This window comes from Pleurodeles waltl, chromosome 7, assembly GCF_031143425.1.
Source record: "Pleurodeles waltl isolate 20211129_DDA chromosome 7, aPleWal1.hap1.20221129, whole genome shotgun sequence".
NCBI classification, from domain to species: Eukaryota; Metazoa; Chordata; class Amphibia; order Caudata; family Salamandridae; genus Pleurodeles; species Pleurodeles waltl.
Genome location: NC_090446.1, coordinates 966,503,797 through 966,530,744, shown reverse-complemented (window position 1 = coordinate 966,530,744; position 26,948 = coordinate 966,503,797). Strand labels below are relative to the sequence as shown.

At 44.5% G+C, this 26,948-nt stretch overlaps 1 protein-coding gene across 4 annotated transcripts in view; it reads right to left on the bottom strand.

The window, feature by feature from the left end:
* CARD14 (caspase recruitment domain family member 14) overlaps window positions 1-2,331 on the bottom strand; it is a 469,582-nt gene extending 467,251 nt beyond the window's left edge. For 3 of the 4 annotated variants that reach the window (XM_069199715.1, XM_069199719.1, XM_069199718.1), the window contains exon 1: window positions 2,152-2,330. The gene's annotated coding sequence lies outside the window, so the exon portion shown is untranslated. Of the gene's footprint in view, window positions 1-2,151 lie in introns of all 4 variants that reach the window. The other variant, XM_069199720.1, reaches the window with a different exon arrangement.
* Between the last annotated feature and the right edge of the window lie 24,617 nt (window positions 2,332-26,948).

Here is a 26,948-nt window from a genome sequence, read left to right as displayed (position 1 = left end):
GGAGAAACATAAATATACCCGGAGATGTCACTTAACAAGTTAACCATGGAGTAAAATGCAAAAGCATTTTACTTTCTCAAGCAATGCATGTATGTCCATGTATGTAATCACACCATTAAGGACTAGCTACACTGTGCTCTTTGAAACAATGAAAACAATGCCTTCACAGATGCAAAGATTGCCTATAGCTCCAGGGTGCTTACGTGCAACACTATATCTTGTGGGAACCACTGAGTTTTCTTGAAGAGTCAGCCACGATGGATACACCCTTTTGACAAAATGAGTTCCGACATGGATATTATTCTCTAGGGGTCATCGCTGCAGGTTCCCTGTAATAACTGCAGTGCTGGGAACCAATGCAGATTGAGGGCCCCCTCAAAGTCACCAATGACAGTGAGTGTACGTGGCCCACCCTGGGTAAGGCATAGGGTACCATTTGAATACTGAGCACTGTCATCCTAGGGTCTCCAGAAACTACCGAGCTGTGGTGCTCTTAGGATCTGTGGGAGATAGCACAGGTCAGTGGGTTGTGGCAAAGCCAAACTGGGAAGTCAGAGGTTTTCACCTACATTGCTGAAGATGTTCGTATGCCGGTATTTAGATCCCTCACCATCTCTGATGGTGAGAGCTATGGAGCCAGAAACTATGTTGAGCTGCTAGGAGCTACCACAGAGGCAGAATTCACATTCCTCAAGATCTGAAGCCATTCAACTAGACACCAGACTTACCAAGACTCAGCGGGCCAGACAAAGGCCCTCATTCTGACCTTGGCGGGCGGCGGAGGCCGACCGCCAAAGTCCCGCCGTCAGGTTACCGTTCCGCGGTCGAAAGACCGCGGCGGTAATTCTGACTTTCCCGCTGGGCTGGCGGGCGGTCGCCTTCAGACCGCCAGCCAGCCCAGCGGGAAAGAGGCTTCCACGATGAAGCCGGCTCGGAATCGAGCCGGCGGAGTGGAAGCTGTGCGACGGGTGCAGTTGCACCCGTCGCGTATTTCACTGTCTGCGCAGCAGACAGTGAAATACATTTAGGGGCCCTCTTACGGGGGCCCCTGCAGTGCCCATGCCAGTGGCATGGGCACTGCAGGGGCCCCCAGGGGCCCCGCGACCCCCCCTACCGCCATCCGGATCTCGGCGGTCCGACCGCCGGGATCTGGATGGCGGTAGGGGGGGTCGGAATCCCCGCGGCGGTGCAGCAAGCTGCGCCGCCGCGGAGGATTCAATGGGGCCGCGGTACACTGGCGGGACCCCGCCAGTGGTGCCGGTCCGACCGCGGCTTTACCGCCGCGGTCGGAATCCCCATTGGAGCACCGCCGGCCTGTCGGCGGTGCTCCCGCGGTCCTCCGCCCTGGCGGTCAAAGACCGCCAGGGTCAGAATGACCCCCAAAGTCTTTAATGGTGGGAATCCCCCTACCCTACGGAATCTCCTTCCGTGAAGCACAGACTCTGTAAATTGGTGGTTCCATCACTGTCCAACTCTAAATCATGTGCTGACTTCTCCTTTTTAACCCCAGGTGCCGCAACCTTCTCCTCTCGCTGCCTCTCCCTCGCCATTCTCCCCCCCCCCCCCCCCCCCCCGCACTCTCCCTGGGGCAGTGACACAGCAGGTGGGACATGGGCGCTAACCCATGGAAGGAAAATGCACCCCATGCACCAACTGGCTCGTCAAATAGAGCCATGGTCGGGACCCCTCGCGTCCCTTGTGCTCTTACACCCGATTCCTTAGCCCTCTGCCCCATTTTACCAGCTCCCTCACACTGCCCCACTCCTCTCTCTCTCCGTATGTATTAGTTCTCTATAGTCGGTCTCTCTCTCACCACACTGCCCTCTTCTTCCATCCTTGCCCTCGCCATCTTTCTCTCTCCACTTTATGATTTGCTGGTTATTATTTTCCTAGTCATTTCCTTGTTTTTCTTCCCAGTCATTACAAGCCTCTATAACTTTACTATCTGCTCAAGCTGACAGACAAGTAGACGTTTTCCGGGACTTTTTTGCCGGTTGTTCCACATTCGCTTCCCCTAACCCGCCCCTGGAAGTTTTACACACAAGTTTTCATCAACCTATTAGACGAAGCAAACTCTGCCTCAGCCCGCCCCTCCCACTCTCGACGCGGCAATAAATGGACACAGACATTGCTACCCCAGCTCAGGCTCACCTGTCGCCCACTTAGGCCTCTTCCATCGCTGTTGTTTGGCGCACACAATGGCCTGGTCCCAGTGTTGCCTTCACAACCACACCGGAAGGTTTACGGAGTGATGGGAGGGTCGGAATTAGGCAGGCAGCCGGAGAGCAGGTTTGTCAGGGAGTAGACTGTTTCCTCAGCGGTAGCTCTGACACACTGCCAGGGTTCAGCGTGCAGCCTGTAAGGTGTGAGTCAGGAAGGTTTTGGTTGGGTCACAACGTAATGCATTCTGGATGTTGTAGTCTTAGTTTGCTTCCATTTAACTAATTTGATACAATACGAGTAGCAAGAGCTGCATATTAACCTCCGAGAACGGGTTACCCGATATCTATGAAAATTCATTCGAAACAGAGTGTATATTGTAGCAAAACAAATTCGTTTTTTCAGAAGCATCCTATTTGTTAGAAAAAATGATCGATGTTAACTCAGGTTTTGTTCTTTTACACAGTCTACTGTAGCAGAATGGGGTTGTTGAGAATGCTATTTTCTCCACCCTACCAGATCCTAATATTCAGCGGTGGGTACACAAGGACTGATGAAGCACTACGTTGCGGGAGAAAATGACCTCCTCATGGGCCCCTCACTCTGCTGTTCTTTCACTGGGCCCAAAACCTGGCACCAGGCCAGAAACCTTCTCCTCACACTGGCAGAATTAATCTCCAGGAACGCGGGTAGGCTTTAGGAAACTAGTCTATGTGAAAATGTTACGAAGGTCTTGATGGGACAGCCTATTCATTGGTGAAGACTCTGCTTGCAGAGCTGACAAATTGTGGGCCATCGGAGTCATCCAGAGGGCATCAGGAACTCTCACAATCATGAACAGTTGAGAGCTTCGCTGCATCTCAAAATGAATCAATATGTTTTCCCATACACCTGCAGGGATGAAAGGCATCGTATGGCAAGAAATGCTCTACGAATCTGCCCCCTTTGCTTAGTTTTTTGTGTGACTTGTGTTTTCCCCTACGTCTGTCCAATAATCAATAGGTCCACTGTGGTTACTTCATATTTTTTGATGTTCAACCAATAGCTGGCCACAGCAGCACCTAAAATGTACCCGTGCAGGGTGTTTCTTTCTCTCTCCAATCAGAGAGTACGGGGAGTCTGACAGATTGCAACATTTGAAACATTAGTCGAAGGGGACCGGCCTTTGTTCACTGTACTCCTGCTGCCAGGAGGCTTGTCGGTTCTAACAGGTAAAAAAACTCTGTACATCTGCCTGCTTGCGTGTTGTTTGTAGACGTGTAGTGGTACAGTGCACACGTGTGTGGTGTCTGAGATCCGATGCATGGCGTGAATGTGAGCTTTGGAGGTTACATGTTGCACACAATCGATGTCCAGCGTTCGGTCGTCCTTTGTGTCTGTTGACATGGACATCACCTCCAAGACATTACATCGGGTACCTGCATTCAGGAGAATCTGTTGATGTCTTAGTAGCTTGGAAAATCAATATTTACTGTCTGCCAGACACTGGACACGTGTCCAGCAATATCACCAGATATCTTTACTCCTTGTGTTATACTGGGCACTGGCCAAAGATGGCAAGATCCCACACACAGCAGCGGAATGATCTCTCCTGTAATACCATCCCCTCACCAGTTGATACCCACATCCCTCTCATCAACTGCAGACGTCAGGGAAGAAAGCCTATGACAATGAAGGTTTTCTTGGGTTTCAGGTTAAAGGTAGCTTGACTATGGCCACGGGTTCCCATTGATGCACAGTTTCACTTAAACAAAGCCTTTCTCGGTTGAGGCAATACATTGTTTTTATCTGGACTTCTGGAGAAAATCTACAGCATCAGCACAGAGGTATTCTTCCTTTTTTATATATATTTTTATTTATCATTTTGATATATGCAGGGAACAAACAGCAATGCAGTTCAAGCATGGGAGTGATATTGCAGAGAAAGACAGATAATAATCAGTACATGTCCTGCATATCACTGTAAATTACAACTCGCAAACAAGCTAGGCATGGAGAAATAAGTACATTAAACTTCACACAGAGTGAATAATGTGAGCAGGGTGGACTCCACCTTGACTGGCATCAACAGACGCCTGGGACGTTAGAGGAGAAGTGGAAAATGCAAGCAAATAATTTCTCAGCGGTTGCCAGATATCCTTAGGTCTGGAACTCACAGGTTGCAAAGTAGCGTACAAATCACTGTATCACAATACGTGAGGCTGTCCAGTCAAGAGTGGGTATTGGGCACATTTTTGGAACCCCATCTAAGTGCTATCTGTTGTTTAGCCAGCAGGAGTGAAAGTGCAGTGAGGCCCTCTAATGGTGTTGGGTAAGTTGCCTGGGTAGCCAAGAAGGGCCATGAGCGGGTTGGGTCGCAGAGGCCAATCAACAATGGCTGACAATTTGTCATACACCTCTCACCAAAAAGAACTGATCTCCGGACAGGTACAGGCCATATGTATAAAATCTTCAGTTGGAGCACTGCATTTGGGGCAGGCAGAGGAGCGGTTCGAGTCTATACGGGCAATATCTGTGGGTGTGATGTATATGTACATATATAAGGAATTTAAAGTGGATTAATTTATGATGCAGATTGGGTGAGACACCTCGGGGCCTCTGAGGTGCATAGGCCGACGGCCGCGAGCCACAATGAATACCGCGGCCCCGTCCATCAAAAGTGTTGCTGCGGCCCCCACTTAGTGCCCGCTGCTCCTCACCACAAACCTGGTATAATCTGCCCAATCAGAGGTCCCGAACGTCCTCAATTGCCGTTATTAGGGGATCCTCCGTTGGAGCTTTAAAGCCGCATGGCCATTGCAGTCAGCAGCTTGGCCACGCCCCCAGCACAAAGGTATTCTTGATCAGGGACAGTACTCTGGCACTTGCTGCTATTTACCTCATTGGGGACCACGCCCGTCCCTCTACAAGAAGCCCTGCAATTGCCGGGTATCATACTCACTGAGATCCCCCCTTCAATTCAGGGCTTCCAAGTATTTGGGACAAAGGACTGGTGAAATATAGTATACTGAATAGCTTTCACCTTTGTTCGCATTGGCTGTGGACTGAGAGAGAAGTCAATAATGAGTACCATAGGGTTGGGTAACAATACTCATCTGGTATTCAGCACCAAGATATCCTACTTGGTAACCCAGAAGTTTCAGAGGATAACAGTGAATTCACACACCTGCCCAACAGGAATACATTATCTACACATCCCACTGCTATTCAAATTATAGCACCTAGCTGACCAGACAGAGCAGAAAAGTCTGCGAAGCCACCCTTAAAATGCATGTATGAGAAGCCCATAAAAACTACACTACAGAACTGTTTGGGTTCATACCTGCACCCCTGGAAGGGGCTAGAGCATTTTAGTTTGTTGCGTTCAGCATTTTACTGCCATATATTTCCTATGCTTAGCTAAAGAACTATTCTATATAAAATTAATAGCTCTGACTGGGCAGTGAGGTTTTTGAGTGCAATCCATATGCCATCAGGTGTATTAGTTCTAGACCTGCCCCGACATCCCAGAGTAAGCCGAGGGTGCTCAACTATGCTGCTCTTAGAGAGCTTGGATGTTCAAGCTGGACTGTTCCCATGGGGAGCAGGGTCAAGAATGATTTGCATATGGCTGAGTCCAAACTGGGGTGGCATGATGAACAAAAAAATCAATGGAATCTTCTTGTGTTGCTATGTTCACCCTAAGCGGCCAGGGTATGCCTGGGTGTGGGCCCCATGCTCACTGTGCCACTGAATTCAAGCTAGCCTGGCTGATGAGGGGTGGTACCCTGAAACTAATCCCATGATGCTTGTTTCCGGTCCAGGGGGGACCTGGCCAGGCAGTTCGGGCTGGACTGCTCCTTTGGGGAGCAGAGTCAAGACTGATTTGCATATAGCTGGGTCCAAACTGGGGTGGCATGGTGAGCAAAAGAGTGATGGATTTAACCCAGATCTGTGACGGGGGTGAGTGTTTGAAAAGTTTCAGCACTGCGTCCATCATCTCTTTGTTTCTATGTTTGTCCTAAATGGCCAGGTTATGCCCAGACGTGGGTCCCTTGCTCACTATGCCACTGGATTCAAGCTAGCCTGGCTGATGAGGGGTGATACCATGAAACTGGTCCCAGGATACTTGTTTCTGGTCCAGGATGGACCTGGAATGGCAGTTCGGGCTGACTGTTCCCGTGGAGAGCAGGGTCAAGACTGGTTTGAATAGGGCTGGGTGCAGCCTGGGGTGGTGTGGTTCATGTGGCAGCACCCGGCAGGTGCAGGCACTCTCCGAGTATCACTGCTGGTTTGTTCCAGAGACAGGAGCGTCTCTGGCTTGGCAAACACAAGGTAAGTCATTCTTCCACTCATTGGGGGGAACTCAATCCTCTGGCTCCCAGCTGGAGCCCAGTGAGGATGTAACCTCTCCGACGGCATCCTTGCAGTCCTCTGGGCATCAGTTATGGGCAAGTCTTAGTGTGCCAGCTTGACCCACCAGTCACAGCCACAATCTTTCCATCTTAGCAACACCCCAAACTCTTGGCCACAGTGATACCGGCATCCCCTCCTGGCATATGGGGTTGGCTTGATACTCTTTGTCTTGGCGCAGACTCTTCCAATATGATCGCCGTCACCATGGCCTCCCCTCCTGGCATACAGGGTAATTGATAAAGGCAGACACAAGTCTTAACGATCTTTACCCAATAAGTTTAATGGTGGCCCTCTCTGGCATATGGAGTCACTGCAACGAGGCTTCTCTCAAGGCGCTCTTCACACGGTTCAGATCACAGCAGCCCATCTTGGCATACAGGTTTGCCGGACTATTCCTGCACACGGGCAACGACCCGAATGGTATGCAGACATTCTCCTCACCCCTCACTCAGGGTGTCCTCTCGGTAGAGCTCCTCACCCCTCACTCAGGGTGTCCTCTCGGTAGAGCTCCCCACTGGACCTCACTAACTCCCATGCTCTCGTCTTCCTCATAGGGCACACTGGTCTTGGCAGTCAGGCAGGCACTGGTGCTCCCGGCTCCAGAGCAGGTGGACTTGGTTCCCTGGGTCATGTCCCCTCACCCAGCAGGGAGACTAGCAGGAAGAGCTTCCCCTTCTCACATAGCCAAAATTGCTGCTTAGCAGATGACAAAATCTGGGGTCTCAGCATCCCTTTCTTATAGTCTATTTCCAGACACCAAATGTGATTTAGGCTCTGCATCTTAAGTTTTATGTGGGGTTCTGCTTCTTTTGAAATATACACTTTTTGTTCTTTCTCATTGAAAGGATGTCTGTCACAGCAGGCCAGACACCAAAACTGATTGGCCAACAACAAAATTCATGGGAGTGACCACAGTGCACACCTGGATGTCAGCCACAGTGTTATGGGAGTGACCACAGTGCACAACTGGATGTCAGCCATGATGATAGGTGTATCAAAAGGTTAAGCCCAGGCTCCCAACCCTACTGTTTGTGATTCTCTATTCAGCCCCATCTCCTTCCTGAGCCTTATCCAGGCCTCTTCCTTGTGATCTATCACTGAATCAAAGATCAACCTTTTAAAGTGTAAAAGGGGAGTTTTTTCCTCCTTTCCTCCAGTGTGTGTCACACCCACTTCACAGGAATGCAGCCACTCACAAATATGTCTGGGGAGTTCCTCTACTCATATCCCCACTAGGCAGGTCTGGGCTTCTCAATATGGAACCCTGGGTCCTTCATGTAATCTACCATTGCAGGCACACTTGCACTCAGAGTACTTTCACAGCACACATACTATCTAGTACTGTTACCTCCATGCATTGCGCCACTACAGACACACATACACACATTCAGTCTGCAAGCACTGTTCAGTACTGTAGCTTTCCTATATTATACAAGGGTGTGCTATTTGCAAACACACACACTGCCACTACACACCATGTGTGCTGCACAATACTTCACCCTTCATGTATTGTATCTAATGCAAGCACATGTATACCCAGAACATGTTTTCATTGTGTATGCACAGCACTCAATCTTTCATGTAATGTATTCATATACTGCACGGTACTGCTCTGTTCCTGTACTTTACCCTTCCCAGGCGCACATAGATCCAGTGCAGAGTCATTACAGCACAGCACTCCACATTTACCTGATGTAGGCCAAGGGTCAGTTAAATACACAATAGTAGAACTTTTAAAAAGGTGAGTGAGCCTGTAGGCCTCACTCCAGTGACATAGGGTAAAAAGGACCTGCTCACTACTACTGATCACTATATGGTATTCTGACACCACTGCACTCATGCTGCTTAACTCTTGGTGAAGGCAATAGCCTTTAACCACTATGAGGGTAGATTTTTGGGCACCCCTCCCAGTCAAACACGACCACAGTCTGTGAGACATACCTGTGTCATGGTGCACATGTATGATCCTTATTTACTTATGACAAAAAATCAGCATTAGGAATCTAGACAACAGTCCAGTTGGGCACACAGGGTAGGGTGGACATCTTTAATCAACAGAGGAATTTTCAGTCCCAACACTCACCTTCTTGTTTGTTGTCCATTGCACTCTGTTGCCCATACTCCTATGTTTGCAACCCGCCTGAGTTAGAAAGACTTGCACTGTTGCTGTCCATGCTGTACCAGCCTTCGTAAAACATTTTCATCATACAGAATGCCAAAGTCAAAACAATTGGCACTGTCAATTGTTGTTTTCATGCATGCCATGAAGGAATTAGTACGCTTCCATATAATAGTCAAGGGTTATATTTGGTTTTAGATGAGGATAAAACAGGGGATCTTCCATCAAGTTTGACGTCTTGAGTCTTAAGGCAGTTCTCGTTTTTTAGCCAGCAGCGCTTTCCATGTTGGGATTATCAGACCCTACTTACAGTGTTAAAAAAAACAAAAAAACGGAAAGTTTCAGAATGCATTGTGTTTATGCCTGACAAGCTAGGATTGTCTGAAGATGGTGCTACACAAGACAATGGGCCTACTTGGCAAGTATGTAAAAAGTCTTTACAAAACCGCAGTGTCTGATTTTGAGCCTTATTTTATGTATAGCGTTACAGCACAGCCGCGGCCCGATCTCATGTGACCTACAAAAAATAACTTTCAGAAGCACTACTGAGTGAGGAGCTTAGACTCCACCCACTGTTGATTTACTTTATATAGCATTTGATTGGGCAGAAGTTGTGTGCTTCCACATAAAAAGAGTGCTTGCATTGCACTTTTTGCCAGAAGTGCTGGAAGTAGGGGTGTGGCAGATGCTGCAGCACCCCTAGATAACCCGAGAGATTTCCAGAAGAAACAGCCTTTGGTATATTCATAGTGGATCAAATGTTAAACGTAATTAAAACAAGCTACCTGTTGCAAAGACTGTGCTTTTATGAAGCACATTTATGATTAAAAGAGTGTGCCTTTAAATTGTGGACATGTCATAACTTGAAGGATAGTGACGCCTACCGGGACTCACGAGATGGTGAAAGTAAAATGCACATGATAAAAGGTCTTTTAAACTTCACAGTTACAAAAACACTTGCTAGCTTTCCTTCTATGATTGTTAAATATTGCAAATATGTGACCATATGTAACTTGAAATACAAAATGACACAGATAGCTCTTGATGATGGAGTGTGAGGTGAGCAAATATTCGGGGGTTGAATGAAAAACGTGTGATATTCATTTTACCTCATATAACCGGAGAAAGACTGACACCATCCTGCTTTGTTTTTGTTTTGAATATCTCATTTTTCAATTGACAGTTGCATACCCACAAACCATATTATTTGATGACAAAGTAGGCAGGTCTAAAGCTGTGTTTTGCTTTATTCACAGATTTTCTACCTTCATTTTCATGTTCTGCTCTGAGGGGTTTTTTGCTTCTGTATGCCAGGGGCATAAACCCTTGAACCCAGGAAGCTCCAACACTTTAACTGGCTGCCAGCCGCTAATTAGAAGTGTGCTGTTGATGTTCCACTTTGGACTAAGTGCACTTATTGTACCATATACACCAATAATGTGTCTGCTTTTTAGATCACGCATTGAGTGTATGTATTCTTAAGAGCAGAGCTGCGAGTTACTGTGACTTATAAACAAGATAGTTCTCAAAGCCTCTTATAATTACTGTACATGAGGAAAAAGATTGAGAAGCTTAGACCTTTGAGAGTGAATCAGATGAGATATTTCTGAAGACCAGAGCTATCAGTGGCACCGGGTTTTATTAGTATGCATATAGATGTAGTTTGTCTTTTTTACCAAAAAGAACAAAACCACATCATACTATCGGCATGCATAAGATTCCCTGTTTATTTGAATGTAGAAAAATCAAGCATCACAAAGACAACTTATGCCAGCCTTAATTAAATGGCACCAAGTAACAGATACGGTCTGTTGAGATACCAGTTGCAAAACAATCATTTAATTGTCTTAGACCATTATGATGATTGACAAAATAGTTTGAGGCCAAATTCTGAAACCAAGTAACCACTGAGCATGATCTAGGCTCAGTATTTTGAGCAGCATTGTTCAATAGCAGAGTATTTGACATAAAAGTATAAGATAATATCTATATTAATGGGCCTGATTTACAGTTTGTCAACTGCGGTGGAGTACCTTCTCCACCCAACACTCAGTCCGCACACCTGATTTACAGGTGGGCAGAACTTAACTATGTGAGTGGCAAAGCCTATTCCAGCTGTATTGCAGACATACTCTTCTGACGGCCCAGAGGTATACATATAACACTGGACGCCCGATTTAGAGTGGACGGTACTGTTTTTATTTTTTGCTGTTCCTAGTGGTAAGGGACAGTACAAAGAAAATGTCCCTTACACCATTGGAGACAGATCCTAGGGCATAGGGGTCATTAGTTTTTGCTTAAAAAAAAAAATGTAGGATTTTGGGTTTTTTAAAAGCAAAACTTTGTTAAATGCATGACCCCGGCCATCATGTTTGATGGAGCCATCCTTCAAACTTTTAACACATTGACAGGAACTGCCATTAGTGCGGTGCCTGCCAATCTTAAGAGATGCCCATAGGACTGGCGTACATATCTTAATGTGGAGTATAGGTACTCCTCACTTTAAATCAGGCCTTAAATGTTTAAGTAAATACCAATGATTGCCAGTAGCTATCTCAGGCACCTTTTTTTTTTAAACTTCTGACCATACTTGATTTACCTCTTCCCTTCTGATGCTTTGGTTTAGCTAGATAAATGTTTACATGAAAAAATAAATATTTTCAGCCTTGCTATCGTACTAGTGTGGGGGATTTTCAATTCCTGGAGCACAGCAGTTGTGATAGCAGCATTGCTTATGGTGTTTTCAGCTATAGCACACCCTTATGGTCTTAAGTTGTTTAGTCATTGTATTTGTGACGAGTATTACAAAAGATGTCTCTCATAGTCTCTTCAAGCTGAACAGTGCATCTATGATTCTGCCTGGGCACAGCATGTGGCAGACTGACATATGGATGTTTTTTTGCTAAAAAAAGGGCTTTTGTTTTAGTGTAGTTGAATATTTAGAAGCATTAAATTAATGAAATTCACAACGTCCTTAGCAGACCACCTCAAGCTGAAAAGCAAAATTAAGACCTGGCTCTTCCAAAAATATGACACTGCAGTGGCTTTTAAATGGTTCTTTTGTGCTTTATAACCCTCCTGAAGGCATTTGGATGGATAGCTTCCTCACTAGAAATCACACTGTGTTTTACTCATATAATAATGAATAAGCATGTCAAATTGCACTTCTAGAGCCCATTTTCTTACAAAAAATGTCTGTGAAAGGCACACGTGGAATCATGTTAAAGGATTTTGCTCATATGCTACATTTGCTTATTTAGTGACACAGCAAACCCCTTATGGTTTTAGTGTGACGAGTTCACTGGCCAGCACCCTCACTGAGTACAACTGTTCCAGAACTATGCTTTGTGTTGATCTCGTATGCACAATACAGCATTACTGAATTAGTTATGGTACTAAGCCAATGATCAAGGCTACAAACTTGATCTGCTTATTATGAAAAGTTATGATATACGCAGTAGGCCTAACATACCTCTTGTGAAAAATGTAAGTTAAAGTCCTAGGCATTTAAGAGTGACTTGTCATTACTCCATATTCAAGCCTGCAGAAAGGTATCTTGTTGAACATAGACTCAGAAATTGGTGTAATATGCAAGGTTTTTGGTGTTGGTTAGCCTCTCTGACAACACTTGGGGATAGAAGGTTTACACATCATCTTAAAAGAGATTGTATTTTGCTTTGGTAACTTTAATTTCGTATGCATTTGTAATTTTAATACTCATGCCTCATGGTTGCCATTTGGAAAAGTTTGCACTCAGTAGAGTAGTAGGCATAGTTGGTTATGGTGACAAATCAATGAAAAATAGGAATAATTTGTTCAATGGGAAAAGTTATGTCTGCTGCAATAGGTCTAATTGGTTTATTAAAAGTTGAGACAAAGCCAGGAGACCTTGCTTAGTTATTATAGAAAGCATTTGTTACAGTAGTGCACCTTTAATTGAGGGTTTTATCACAATGTGTTACAGGCTGTAGACAAGTATTTAGTTACAATAAATATCCCATATTGTCATAGTAGGCAAGGGCCTGGAACTGGTCAAGACCCTCTGACAAATCAATGGGGATTGAATTGTTTTTCTGAGGTAATCCTTTTAGCCCTTTTGAGAGGAGTTGTTTATTGTTTTTGCAACTATAAGTTTGTACATATTTGTAATGTTATACCTGAGTGCATGATTATTGCCAGCTTATATACTTCATTAGGCCTGTGTTGGTTATGGTGTCATGTCACTGATAAAACTATAGACCTTATGGGTTTATTGGGAAAAGGTATGCCAAACTCCATAAGTTTGATCTGTTTATTCTGAAAAGTTAGGAAAACAGTAGGCCTGACTTTCCTGTTGTGAAAAGAAAAGGGCTTTTAAGAGAGGATTGTTATCATATGGTGCTAAAATATTCAGGCAGGTATTTTGGGACATGGAATCTCACATATTACTTTAAGCAGTACAGATTTTGGTGGTGGTGACCTATTCGAACAAACCATGTGGACAGAAGATTTGCATCATATTAATTCTTATTAGGCCCTTTTTAGGAGGGATTTTATTTTGTTTTGACAATCGTCATTTTGACTGTATTTATAATTTTATTATAGTATAAATAATAGTGCTCTTATGGGAAGGCTTTTTCTCAAAACAGAAGGTCTGAGTTGGTATTGGTCACAAGCTAATGATAAAGGCTATATGCCTGACTGGTTCACTGGGAAAGTTAGTTCAGATGCCCAATATGTGATCTGCTTTACTATGAAAGGTTAAAACAAAGGCAGTAAGCCTGAGTTATTTATTATAAAATGTATATGTTAAAGCCATTATCACATGTAGGGCTTGTACAGACTGAAATATCCCCTGCATGGTAAGTGACGTGCACCCCTGGCCAGAGTGCCACAGCTGTATCAATATCTGGATCCCTGATACTGATGTTTGGTCATGGGCATACAAGGATCATGTGTGCGTGGCATGCCATAGGCCTGTCTCACGATAATGCAGTCTTCTCAGACCTGGAGGTGAAGAACAAATGCTATCCTTGTGTCACTTACCTGGAGTTAAGTGACTTTAGCGTAGTAGTGGCAGCATATGGGTTTTGTGTTCATCAGAATCAGTAATGTGATCACTGGAGTTGGTCCTTCTGGTCCACTTGTGTATAGTTCTGTGGCTTTGTACTTAGCTCACCCTTGGCCTACCTGGATTGCATGTAGCACCGGACAGTGTGTGATACTTGCATGGGCATGCTGAGTTGCATATGTGCGCTAGTCGATGATACATACCATGGAGGCCTGTGGGTTCCGTTTTGGAAGCCCAGGACTTGGAGATGCTGGAGAGGTGAGGGCTGGAACCCCCAGACAGGATATGTGTATTGCTGACCTTCCTCTGGGTTGTGGTGGGACACAGACACTGAACGGAGAGGAGCAGAGCATTTTTTGTACACATTAAAGGGCTCTTTGATTCCAGGAAGAGTTCCTGGTCTTTGGGGTCTGCGGCCATAGTCAGGGAGATGATAGGAAAGATAATGTTGGCACTACCAGGAAATCTTCATAGAGAGGAACGCTTAGTCCTTTGAACTTATGGGGCATATGTCAGTGGAAACTGACATACAAGTGTGATCCTCGGTTACTCCCTTGGTTCTGGGTCATTCAGAATTGGAGCCATTCCTGCTGTGGCCAACGGTCCTCTTGACAGAGTACATTAAAGGTGCTGACACCAACACAAACTTTAAAGTCCAAACACGTAATCAGATATCTCTCTAGATTTGGACTATAGAGTTGGGCTGTTCTCCATGTCTGCCCTTTTCTGTGACACCCCCGTATGTCAGGCGGGGCCCACTGAGAATGTTGAGGCCGTTTCCTGGATGACCTGATCAAGACTGTCACCCATATCTGTAATGCCCATATGGCAGGAGGGGGCAATTAGGGATGTTGGGGCTGTCACCGTGTCAGAGTAGTCTCCGCGACCAGTGAGGACTCAGGAACAAGTCCAGAAACTGCCTATAGGAGTGCCGCTGCTTCACCAACTTACTGGCAGGAACCCCAATAGAGAAGAAGGAGCAACTGCAAATGAAAGCCGTCATCGTCTCCAACCCACCTAACATGCCAATCCCACTGGCCATGGGTTTGGCACAGTGTGAGTTGCTTGTTGTGGAGCATAGGGGACACAGGCAGCCTAGCGCCTAGACTCTTCTGAAGGCTGCAGTTAGGATAAGGTGAAAGGAGAGCCCCAGGCCCGTGTGAAACTTGTCTGAGCTTGGAACTTTCAAGACCAAAGCAAGACTTTGATATTTATTGCTAATGCAAACAGCACATGGGGGTCACCTCCTAAAGTTCTACTTGTGTGAATTGTTTAGTGTGCTGTGTATAGTATATATAATAAATACTATTTTTTACACCAAAGATCAGTATTGGACTGGGTTCTCACCTTATTAGGGTCACTGTGTTTTCTGTGGTATGAGGCATTCCATACCTTGCACCTACCTTCCCATGAAAAGCCTTTGACTGTTGGACCTGTGCTACCACTGAAAGTCAAGTAATGAAGGTGTATTACTTGGTCCCGTAACTCAGGGCCCATAGTAGGCCAGGCCCCGGGACGTCAGGAGTAAAATGCCCAAGTCCCCACAGTTGGGCACAGTATCTCCTCCTGCCCCCCACACCTCTGACTGGGGTTATTACAGGGTGCAATGTAATTGCTCTGTGTTAATGGCTGCAGTTATATATTTTGTTAGATGAAATCTCACAGGTTACATTCCTAGGCAAGGATTTTGATACTAATTGCTCACTTTGACAAACCCTAAAAAATGAGATTTCCACTGTAGTAATTCTTGCTTTTATCTCTTCGGAATGCCTGACAATCTCAGTTGTCTGCCAGGATCTTGTAATAAAAAAACTTTAAAATATGTACATACATTCATATAACTATATATACATGCCTGTGAGGGCTTTGGGTCAGCCCTTTTCTGCCATTGGTCTGTGTGAAAGGTATTTACGCTTCTATCCATGATCTCATAAAGCATAGGGCATTAGGTCAGCCCACTTCAGTCACTTGGGGGGTTATTACAACTTTGGAGGAGGTGTTAATCCGTTCCAAAAGTGACGGTAAAGTGACGGATATACCACCAGCCGTATTACAAGTTCCATAGGATATAATGGACTCGTAATACGGCTGGTGGTATATCCGTCACTTTACTGTCACTTTTGGGACGGATTAACACCTCCTCCAAAGTTGTAATAACCCCCTTGGTCTTTTAACCTGTAATGGATAGGATTTGTCTGACCACATGTGCTCAGCTGTCTGAAAATGAGTACACTTCTGTGCCAAGACGGATGGGCCAGATCTTTCAATTTTCTCCTTTTACAGGTCACCTTTCATCTCTTTTGTTCTCATTTTATTGTACATTTCTAGAGCATACCCCAGCCCCCCAGATAGTGCCAACTGCCTGCTTGTTTGACTCTTAATTAATTTACAGTGTGCATTTTCCCTCGTGGCCACTACATCTAAACCAGGGAACCATTATGGAATGGTTTTGTCCAAAGTGTATCACTGCTTTACAATTCCTAGATGGCCAACGGTTGATTGTAAACATGGTACCTACTCTGGAACTTTGAACTAGTATACACTAGGTACAATATTATTACAAAAAGACCACCCACTACTATATATGCACGCCATGCATATGTTGAGTTTATATGTTCATTTCATTGTGGTTGAGTATATGGGTGAATGCAAAAATGAGTCAGTGGGTGAATGAATGGGTGCATTAGTGAAACGATAAGTGAGAGAAAGAGAGAGAGAGAGAGAGAGAGAGATAGCACGGATAATAAACTATTGAGTGCCTAAACTCGTTAATGACTAATGAGACACTTTCATGTATTACCCGGCCTACTGGCATTGCCAATGCTTGTTCTTGGAAGCAATCAAAGCTTAATCACTGCAGTGGTGAAAAGGTAGAGTCTGCACTTTGTACTGAGATGTTAGATTTCCAGTGCTAATGGGCAAACATCCACAATCCTCTAGCACACTAGAGATTGCTAAAATCCTTAGTGCCCATCATAATGATAGTCCCCAAAGGATGTTGTTCCTATATCATAGCATCATCTACAACCTTCATCCCTCCTGTGAGTATGCTGTCTAGCAGCAGCTGCAGTGAAAATGAAATATGTCCAAATTTAAAATGTGAAAAGAAAGCCGCACTGTAGACGCCTTTGTTCATATGCTGACCCCTTGCTTTGGGGTGCACTGACTAGCCCCACGGCTGAAATATTGCTGAGGCGCAAACCCCAGTGCTTCCACAGAAGCACTTGGCCTTGTGACTGAGGTCCTAAATCCTGCTATTGTGCCTACCACATATTTAATTCATTCCTTTCCAAGTAGAGACCCTCCCTCTAGACCCTCACTCTAGTCTGGGCAATGGAGATATACATTTAAGATAACCCCTGCTCACCCCTTTGGTAGTTTGGCACAAGCAGTCAGGTGTATCTCCAAGGCAATGTGTTAAGTATTTGTACCAACACACACAATACAGTGAAAACACTACAAAATGGACACCACACCAGTTTAGAAAAATAGGCAATTTTTATCTAAATCAAACAAGACCAAAACGACAAAAATCCAACATACACAAGTCAAGATATACATTTTTAAAATAATTAGAGTTTTACTCCATAGAAAACAATGGAAACGTTGTTACACAAAGTACCTTGTTTGTGTCAAAAATAAAGCCGCACAGGCGAGCGTGTGTCGGAAAAGTCAGCGTTGCGTTGATTCCTTACTCGCAAGTGAGGCCGTGCGTCATTTCTTCTTTTGATCGGGTAGGCAAAGTGTTGTTTTTCTCTCCCGCAAGAGAGCGATGTGTTGATTTCCGGACAGGCACCTCTGCTCCGAGCAGGCTTGCATTGATTTTTGATGGCCAGCGACGATGCGTGAGGAATTCAGTTGCATGGTGTCAGAAAACTGTGCTGCGTGAGGTTTGCGTTGTTATCAGTAGCTGTAAGCGAGTGTTGCGCCATTTCTCCAGCCGCGATGCGTCTATCTTCCTGCTGAGATGCAGGTGGAGTGTCGATTTTAGCCAAAAAGCGGGTGACTTGTCATTTTTCAGCCGCGTTGCAGGTGGTGTGTCAAAAGTTTCCCCGCACGGTGTCCTCTGTGTAGATTTCAGTCCTTGTTCTGCCAACTCTACCTCTCTAAGGCCCAGGGACTGGATTGGGCACCACTTGGCAGGGCAGGGGTCTTAGTAGAGAGTCCAGGTGCTGGCAGAGGAAGTCTCTGATGGCCCTGAAACTTCAAAACAGGAGGCAAGCTCAGACGAAGCCCTTGGAGATTCTTCACAAGCAGGAAAATACCACAAAGTCCATTGTTTGTCCTCTTTCAGGCAGAATCAGCAACTGCAGGCCAACCCAGCAAAGCACAGTCACAGGGAAAGGGTCAGTACTCCTCCTCCAGCTCTTCTCCTTGGCAGAGGTTCCCCTTGGTTCCAGAAGTAATCGAAAAATCTGGGGTTTTGGGTCCACTACTTACACCTTTCTGCCTTTGAAGTTGGAAAACAACTTTCCCATTCCAAATGTCAACATAGATTTTCTCAGCATTTCTCATTCAAGGCAATCTTGGTTGAACAGAAGTGCCACTGACAGAGCTGAACAGCCTTTCATCTCTGAAGACCAATAGTTTAAGGTGTCTGGAAATATTGCCTAGATGAAATAGGACAGGAGGCTCACAAGTATGATCATCTCCATCACAGAAAAGAAGGGGCGCGTAAGAGCAAGGCAAAGTCCTTGCTGTATTTGATTAAGTTTGTCCCCAGGAATTTTCAGAAGGTATGAGTATGAGTCCACCGAGAAACCTACAAAGTAAATCATTTGGGATGCTGCAGTGCTTGCTCTGCAGAACTCCATCACATAAAGTTCCATGATGTCATTAAAGAGCAGCATGATTGAATATCACAAATCTTCCCCTTTCACATACACACCATAGTAGGAAGAGAGGAAGTGCTGAATACGACACAATTTACTCTTTCACTGAGTCACTTCGAAGGGAGCACGGGCATTATAACATGAAAGATTGCAAGGAAACACGCCGGAAGCTCATCCCACCAACAATAAAATACTAAAGAAAACCAGCACACTAGTACCAATTAATGTTCTGGTTTGTTGGCGTTTTGTTGTTATTGGTGATGAATGTACTTGTGGTGTGTTCTTTTGTGACCTAAAATGAGGCTGTAGTTTTTTTTTTAAATGGCATCTTCCTTTTAACAAGTCTGCCAGTTGAAATGGCACTGGTAGGACGGAAAGTATACACAGAAGACAAGCCACTTTAAAGTGAAGGGACAGACTTTATAGGCTTACCACTAAAATCCAAGTAGGTAGAACAGTTTTACTCTACTGGATCCCATCTTCGACACTATTGTGGGAATGGAAGATGGTTAGTCGTTTAAAAACAGGAACACAGCCTCACGACTCGTAGTTGACAGGAGGGAGGCAGATGTTAATGTTAGCATACATGCTTCCACCGAGGAGTGATATTCTAAGCAGCTCAGCACTGGTCTATCTGTTGCAGAACTCACTCTGAAGAACCCTCATTGCATAAAAATCCTCGATGTCACGGGAGACCAGCATGGCTGGAAACTACATCGGACCACATCAAGGGAATGATTCTGGTAACATTTCACGTTGTGATCAATGCCCTTCATAGGAGCACAACTTGATCACAGGTTTGATTAGAGAGTGTGATCTCCCTTTGAAATGGCGCGGACTTTCCACTAATTCGGACCTGGGGTGCTCAGCTTTTAGTGTATACTTGGCATGTCTGGTCAGTTTCTGGCAAACCTAGCTATGCGCTCTAAAGGCCTCCCAGGGCCCTTTGTGGTTGGTTAAATTGGTAATTCATCATTGTAGTCGCAAATCGAAATCCACATGTATTGCCACCTCCTCACTTGTTGCCATGAGAGTGGAAGCTGACTCCCCATCATTCAAAGCATCAGTATCTCCTTGAGGCTCAATAAGCTCTACAAGAACCAAGCAAGGAGTAGAGTGAGAGTAGTATTACTAGTGTGCGACACCCTGGCATTCATCTCATCCCCAGAATGAAACAAAAGGCAAAAGAAGCTAGAGTACTGTGAAGGACCAGGTACATGGGGGTGAGGCAGGACGGTAGAGGTGCTATGGCTAGTGTGCCTTACTCCTATTATTATTTAAAAAAATATATTATGAAGTGCAATACAGAGGGATATTTGGCCACTAGGTGAGAAGATAACACGAGTGAACAGTGAGAGGGGATCTGTGACACGAAAACCAACACCTAAATAATTTTGTTAGCTAACCTCTTTACTTCACCAAAAAATAAACAAACAAAAATATAACCAACCAATGAGGATGTAACAGACAAGAGAGCTAATAGAATAATGGGAAGACATGTAAAATGTAGTGCCAGGGTCTAAGTAGTTTCTAGAACTTTAGATATTTCTCCTTCTCTTTTATCACAATGGGAAAACTCTTCCAGATTGTTGCATTTCAGACAGAGAAAGATCTGCTGTCTGCCTAAGCCTTCCAAAATTTGGGCACTTTCAAAAGACACTCCCTCTTTGACGTAAGCTTGCAAGAAGGAATGTATTTTAGTCATTTTTTGTAAATAAATAGGTCCTTGATCATGGAAGGGTTTATAGGCCATGCAAAAGCATTTGAAACAAACACTCTTTCTAATAAAGAGCAAATGCAGGTCAATAAGATAATGAAATACCAAGGCCCTTTACTAAGGGCTTGTGTAGCTGTTACATTACACAAGGCAACACAAGCACTTAAGTGAGATTTACTATGCCACACTGAGCCACCTGCATGGCTTTGTGTAGTATAGTTTAGAGTAATGCAAGGGAGCGCAAGTCACTGCCTTGTGTTACTCTGCCCTGGGCAGGCATCCATGGGTGAAGTGTGGGTGTTCTCTTGCATCCACCCATGGTTTCTGGCGAATGCCCAGCTTTACCAACACTCCCGCCCTTTTTGGACTTGGAAATGGGTCAAAATGCTATGCATTTCAAAGTGAAGTGTAATGAGAAAAAATATTTTATTTTTCTTCGTTTTTCCTCCCTCTACACATGCTGCATTGTGAAGTACACATAGAAAGAGGACAAAGCCTCAGAGGATTGTTATGTGTAGGAAGGTGTCCCTTCTTGCACAAAAAACACCCTGGCTGTAACACAGGATAGGACAATAATGTGCCATATCTTAGTAGATATGGTGCAATCTTGCCATTTCCCAGTTACACTACACACTGCAGTAAGTTGTCTTACAGCATTGTGTTACGTGACGTGCTAGCAAATCTGCCCCGAAGCCTTTTTTATTTAGGCCCAAGACCAGTTTTACTGTCATGCAGGTCAAGGAAAGTTCGAGAGAGACTTCCAGCTTTCTGGTGGAATCGGAGAAGATCTTAAACACTCGACTTTTGAAAAGATTTATGAGACGTGAAGGGATAATGCGACTTCACAAGCAAAGTTGTCACAGTCGTCCAAGGCAAGTTGATAAGGGGTCTGGCAGTCAGGAGTACAAGGGTTGATAGAGCCAAGACCTGAAACTAGCCCAGTTCTACTGGATCACAACATAGTTTACCTTCTTGCTTTACAACTTTTCACCTTTTTCCCTCTTGCTTTGGATGACAGAATAATGTCAATAAAGACTGCCCTTTCTTTCTCATCCCCTGCCAACCTCCATCCCAAACCCCACCCCTCCACCACTTTTTAAAGGCTCCGTGCTTCTGCCCTTTTTGGAACTCTAGAGATATCATGGGTGGAGGATCAACCTGCTTCAGCTTAATCCTAAAAGTGCACTTATCCTGCACTGGCCCCAGCAGGGTAGAAATCTCTGCTTCACAGACAATAAATATTAATGTCGTGACCCCGCAACTCAGGGTGGAATCCATTGTCTTCTGCTGCTGCCAGAAGACACCAGAACTCACAAAAAGACTAACCGAATCTGAACACCTGGAACGGCTGATCATCTACACTCTGGTGGCAGAATTATTTCCTGTGTCTGATGATACAACAAAACCAGCTTAGGCTTGTACAATCAGCCATAACACCAACCAGTCTGAAATGAAATACACGTAAGGGGTGGCCTTATTGTAATCCTCCTGGTGGAAGTAACAGCCACAAGAAAGAACGCCTGAGACATAGAAAATGTATGAACTACCTCAGACCGTAGTTCAAAAGGAAGATTCTATAATGCTGCACCAGCAGCAAGTCCCAATGTGGTGTAACTGGCTCAACAGCAGGCTATGAAACAGAAAATACATTCACCAAGCGGTGACTAAGGCTCTCCATGTCAGAAATGATCTACAAGGGGTCATTGAAGCTTTCATGGACACCCACAGAACATGGAAATCAGATCCATTCTAAAGAAATGAAAAACCCACAGGGGTTTCAGCTTCATAAAAACAAAGAAGGCCCAATAATAAGCAAATGCCTTCATGTAAAACCCCGGTGTAACTCCTGGATCGAAGAAATTAGCAAAGAAGAGAGACGTCAGTGCTGCAACTCTCACCTCTCAATCTCCAAGCAGACAGGTTAATCATTTGGTGTGTGAGCCCTGAATAAACATGGCTCCTAAGAGAATAGAGCATCTATGGCAGGATCCATTTTGAGGCTATTGCAATGCGACAAAAAAGGGAAAGCACCCCAAGTGAGGACTATGAGAGCGTTAGCCCCCCACTTTTTGTCTGATGTTGATGTGTCCTAGAAGTTGTAGTGCTCAGGACCCATGCTAACCAGGTTCCCTGGGCCAGAGCTCTTTTCCTAAATCTGTTATGATGCTTGGCACAATTGGATACACTCTTAAATAACACTGTAAATCCCCAGTAAATGGGTAGACCAGTACCCAGGGCATGGGGTATTAAGGGTAGGCTGATTGTGCCACCCTCTAGGGCCTGCACCCAGATGCACCCAGCACATACTGCCCTTTCATACTGAGTGCACTAGGCCTGCCAGCCCTAAGGCAGGGTGCACCATATTTTATGCGAGGGCATAGTTGCATGAGCAATATGCCCCCACTGTGCCCTTGCCAAACCTGAGACAAACATAGTGAGTGAACAGAGCAGACATTTTAAGTGCCTGTACTGGAGACTGGTCAAACACGAGTTTCCCAGCTACATAATGGCCACTCTCCACCCTGGGTTTTTTGGTATCAAACAACTCAGGATGATAAATCCAAACTGGTACCAGTACTGGATTTATCCCTAATTGTACCCAGGGGTCACCTTAGACGTGCCCCCTGCAAAAGCTAACCTAACTGGCATGGCTGCTGACTGGTTCCATCTAGCATGCCACCTCCAGACAGCCAATATACAAACCTGAGGGAGAGCCCTGGCTCTCTGATTTGTAAGACAATGCCCTTCCTGGATGGAGGAGCTAACACCCCCTCCCTCAATAATGTGCACTCTCCTGGCGGTGAGCTTCAAGGGCTACCACCCTTGAAACTCAAGCCCCCAGGCCTGCTGCTAGCAAAAGATGGCTTCCCCCTTTGCCAACCCCCACTTTTGGTGGGAGCAAAGGCGGGAAACCACACTAAGGGTAGGAGGAAGAGTCTCACTGAGCATGCACCACCCCTAGGGGCTTGCAGGCGAAGTAGGCCCTCTTTTTTCATTTTCCTCCATGTTGGATGTTGGAAAGGTTTCTTCCTTACCTGCATACAACCAGTTCAATGGAAGAGCAGTTGTATGAGTCTAGGTCACGTCTAAGATGTCAGTCTCCATACACTGCCATAGCCCCCGCACAAGGCGCTCCATGAAATGTGACTGGAGCAGCATCACCAGCACTCTCCGATGTTGAGTGTAGTTGCGGCTGCTTAACTGTGGAAGTGATTTACTCAAAAAAAATTGTTAATAGTAAGGAAAGATAATATTACTATTCGTGGAACAGTGAATACCTTAATTAGTCACTGGTGAAAAACAATAATTTTCCCGAATCAATTAGTTATGCCTCATACAGATAGTGCGGTAATCTAGAGTTAAATAAATTAAGCATCCAACATATAGAAAGGTCAGTCTGCTTCAAAACAACATTGAACACATACAAATATACAGCGCAGGCAACAAGGTTTTTTAGCAATTTCAGTTCATTGTAATTGTACTCCAATTATCCTTTTAACCCACGAAGATGTGATTGTGATCTTCAATGTATAAGGCAGTCCACACAGGAGGTAGCTGCAACGCAGAAAACATCAGGTAGACACTTCTGTCTGTTTCTTATAGTGGATGTATTCATAAATTCTTTCAGATATTGCTAAAAATTTAAGCAACTCCTCCAATACAAGAGGTTGATGCGTTTCGACCCCTATTAATTGCAGGCCTTCTCGGGACCGTAGGAGAGAGAAATACCTGCTACAGGAAAACCGATGCTTTGCTAAAACCAGAGGTGCCGGGGAATACACTTGCAAAAAATACAAACAGCATGAAGCGGCAACAGCTTGTGTCTGCTTCAGCCTGCGTCTAATCCAATTAGACAAACCCTGCTATGGGCACCGGACGTAGTACTGAAAGCCGGTCATCAACTCCCTAATGATCCAGACGAAAGGGAATAAGTCCTCCGTGTGGGCAGGCAGTGCTGTAAAACTCGGGTATCTGCTACCGTCGGAGTTCAGGAAAAGAATTGTAGAAGCGAGGAAGACACATTCTCTCACGACATTCACTAACACATACATGCACACACATTCACTAGTCGTGGTGAGGTGAGCCAACAAATCAATAGGGAGAGCCGAGCTAAGGGTTGACTCTGGCTCTAAGAGCTTATGCAAGATCCAAGCCCAGCCTTGAAAATATTTGCCATGTAAATCATGCAACAAACATCGTGTTAGACTATATTAAGGTGTCTTCAAAATACAAAAAAGTGTATTTATTAAAAGTGAGAGTTTTTAAACATGAACTGAGAAACAGTCCTGCCCCCACCCAAATGATAATGCGATTAGTGAATGAACAGGCAAGTCAGGGGTCATGCGTAGCAAGTCTGGGGTCATGTTTAATTAATATGTGGCCTACATTCTTTTTAATGATAGAGCAATAGTGTTTTATAAAGAAGAGAAGCCAAGATTGAGCCTAGATATTACAGTCCCACAGTATGCAATTTAACGACTAGATAGGTATGTCTCTCTGTCATCAAAGCTTAGTGTTTCTTCTTTAATTCTTAGAAGATGCGATGCGATAAGGCAGAATTAACATTTTATTTTTGGCAGTTTTGTACAGCAAACTTTCCCCAAGAACACTATAGTCTTTACTTCAAGCACAGACTAAGGGCCTGATTTAGAATTCAGCAGACGGTTTAACATGTCTCAAATGGGATAGATATCCTGTCCTCCGTATTACAAGTGTACTTGTAATATCGCAGATGGGACATCCATCACATTTGTGAGGAGTAGCCCACCCACCAAACTCTAAATCAGGCCCTAATTTGCACTTTTTTTGGCAGAAGGAGATTTGCCAGAATGCTGAGCCAAGGCCAGGAATGGAACCTTGTTCCCCTTGCTACAAGGTCAACACTGTAGTCACTAGGTCAATTTGCCTCCAGTGAAAGCTCTGCTTGGTTTGGGCTGGAAGTTCTAGGAGAACCTAGAGTTTAGGAAGAGCCAGACAGCAGGTTCAAGCCTAGCTTGAGGTTTCAGTGGCTCCCCACCTCCAACTTACTCCCACCCATTCACAAGCACACAAGCAACGTCCAAAAACACTTTTCCTATGGAAACCACATCCTAACTATAACTACCTACTGGCAATTGCCAGTAGGTAACATATCTATGTACCTTCATTTGTGATTTAATTGATGTAGTTGTGATATAGTTGTCTGCTGATGCATCGAATCTGATGTTCTTGAATATCTGATGCAATGCTTGTGATGAAAAACTACTATGATATTGTGGTGGCCTTGATGTGATGGGTCTGCACCTCTGGAATATGTGAAAGGCAGCAGTGAGGGATCAGCATGTACAAACATTTCTTTGCCTTTTGCCTTATGTAGACCTCTACTGATTGAAGAGAAGCCAGAGACCCTGCCTAAGCAATTTTCAATATTTGAACCTGAAAACAATGCACACAAATACAAAAATAATAATACATCAAGCAAACACAACTTTTTAAATATTTTATTTAATTCACAAACAATAAAATATGAAATCCAAGTTTTAATTTCATTGAGAATATTGGGAGTTTTTCATATTTTTATTTTGTTTTGAGAAAATAAAGGAATATGCTAGACCCTAATATACCACTTTGTCTTTTTTGTTCTTGCTGCATGATCTCTTTTTGTCTGCACATACCAGTGCTTCAATTGAAGGCATGAGTTGTTCATTCTTGCTTCTGTGAGCTGTACATACACCGTTCACACAGCTAAGAATACCAACTTAATATTAAGCCTACAATTTAAAATTCCTTCATATTTACAAAATGTTTTTCATTTTTCAGTTTTACGTTTTTTTGTTTTTTTAATATAATTTATTTGTCAGCTACTATTATTTCATTTTCTAGACAGCCGTGGACCCCCTGAGCAGGCAACAGTGGACCCAAGCTAAGAATCACTGGCAGAGAATGTCAAACAGAAAGAGGCTCCTTCAGGTTGGAATTTGAACTGGGAGCACTTTAGTGATGGTGTAGTTTTGCAGCTATAAGGCCTGGGTGTCTGTTTCTGTAGGGGTGAAATCGCAGTGGAACTACTTTGCTGACTTATAGCCGTTGCCAGTGTATCAAGGTGTTCCAGATGGCAACTAAGTGACAGATAGATGCTGCTGGTGCAGGTAGGTACATCTACACCAGTCGCCGTACTCTTTTTTTTTTCTCATATGGTCCAGCTCACCTAACCACCAGCATTTCTGGCCATCTCCATCTAAAAGGAAATGTGCTCACAGTCACCGCCAAGACTAGAAATTCTCCTCCTAGACAATGCCTCACATAACTCAAGGGTCTTTCACAGAGCACTACCTGCTTCAGGCTCCTGCACCACATTGCCTTTGTGTTGTTAGCAGCTGCGTCTTTAAGTACCACAGCTCCAAGTAGCTGCATGGATCTTAAACCATTGAATACTCTTAGATGATGTTTTGAACTGGGGATGTTATCTAAGAAAGATCTGCCTGATGGCTGCCTTCTGGCAAGCTCTGCAAATAAACTTCTACACTTTTTGAGTTATTCATATGGTAGGATATTTGAATGGATTACAACATGGCTCAAAGGGAAAGCACGTCTGCCTTACTGGGGCTAAAGCTCAGGTTGGTCTGATATCCACATGAGGATACAGTGATGCTCACTGTTCTTTTGGGTGGAGGATAATCGTGCATCAAGTCGGAT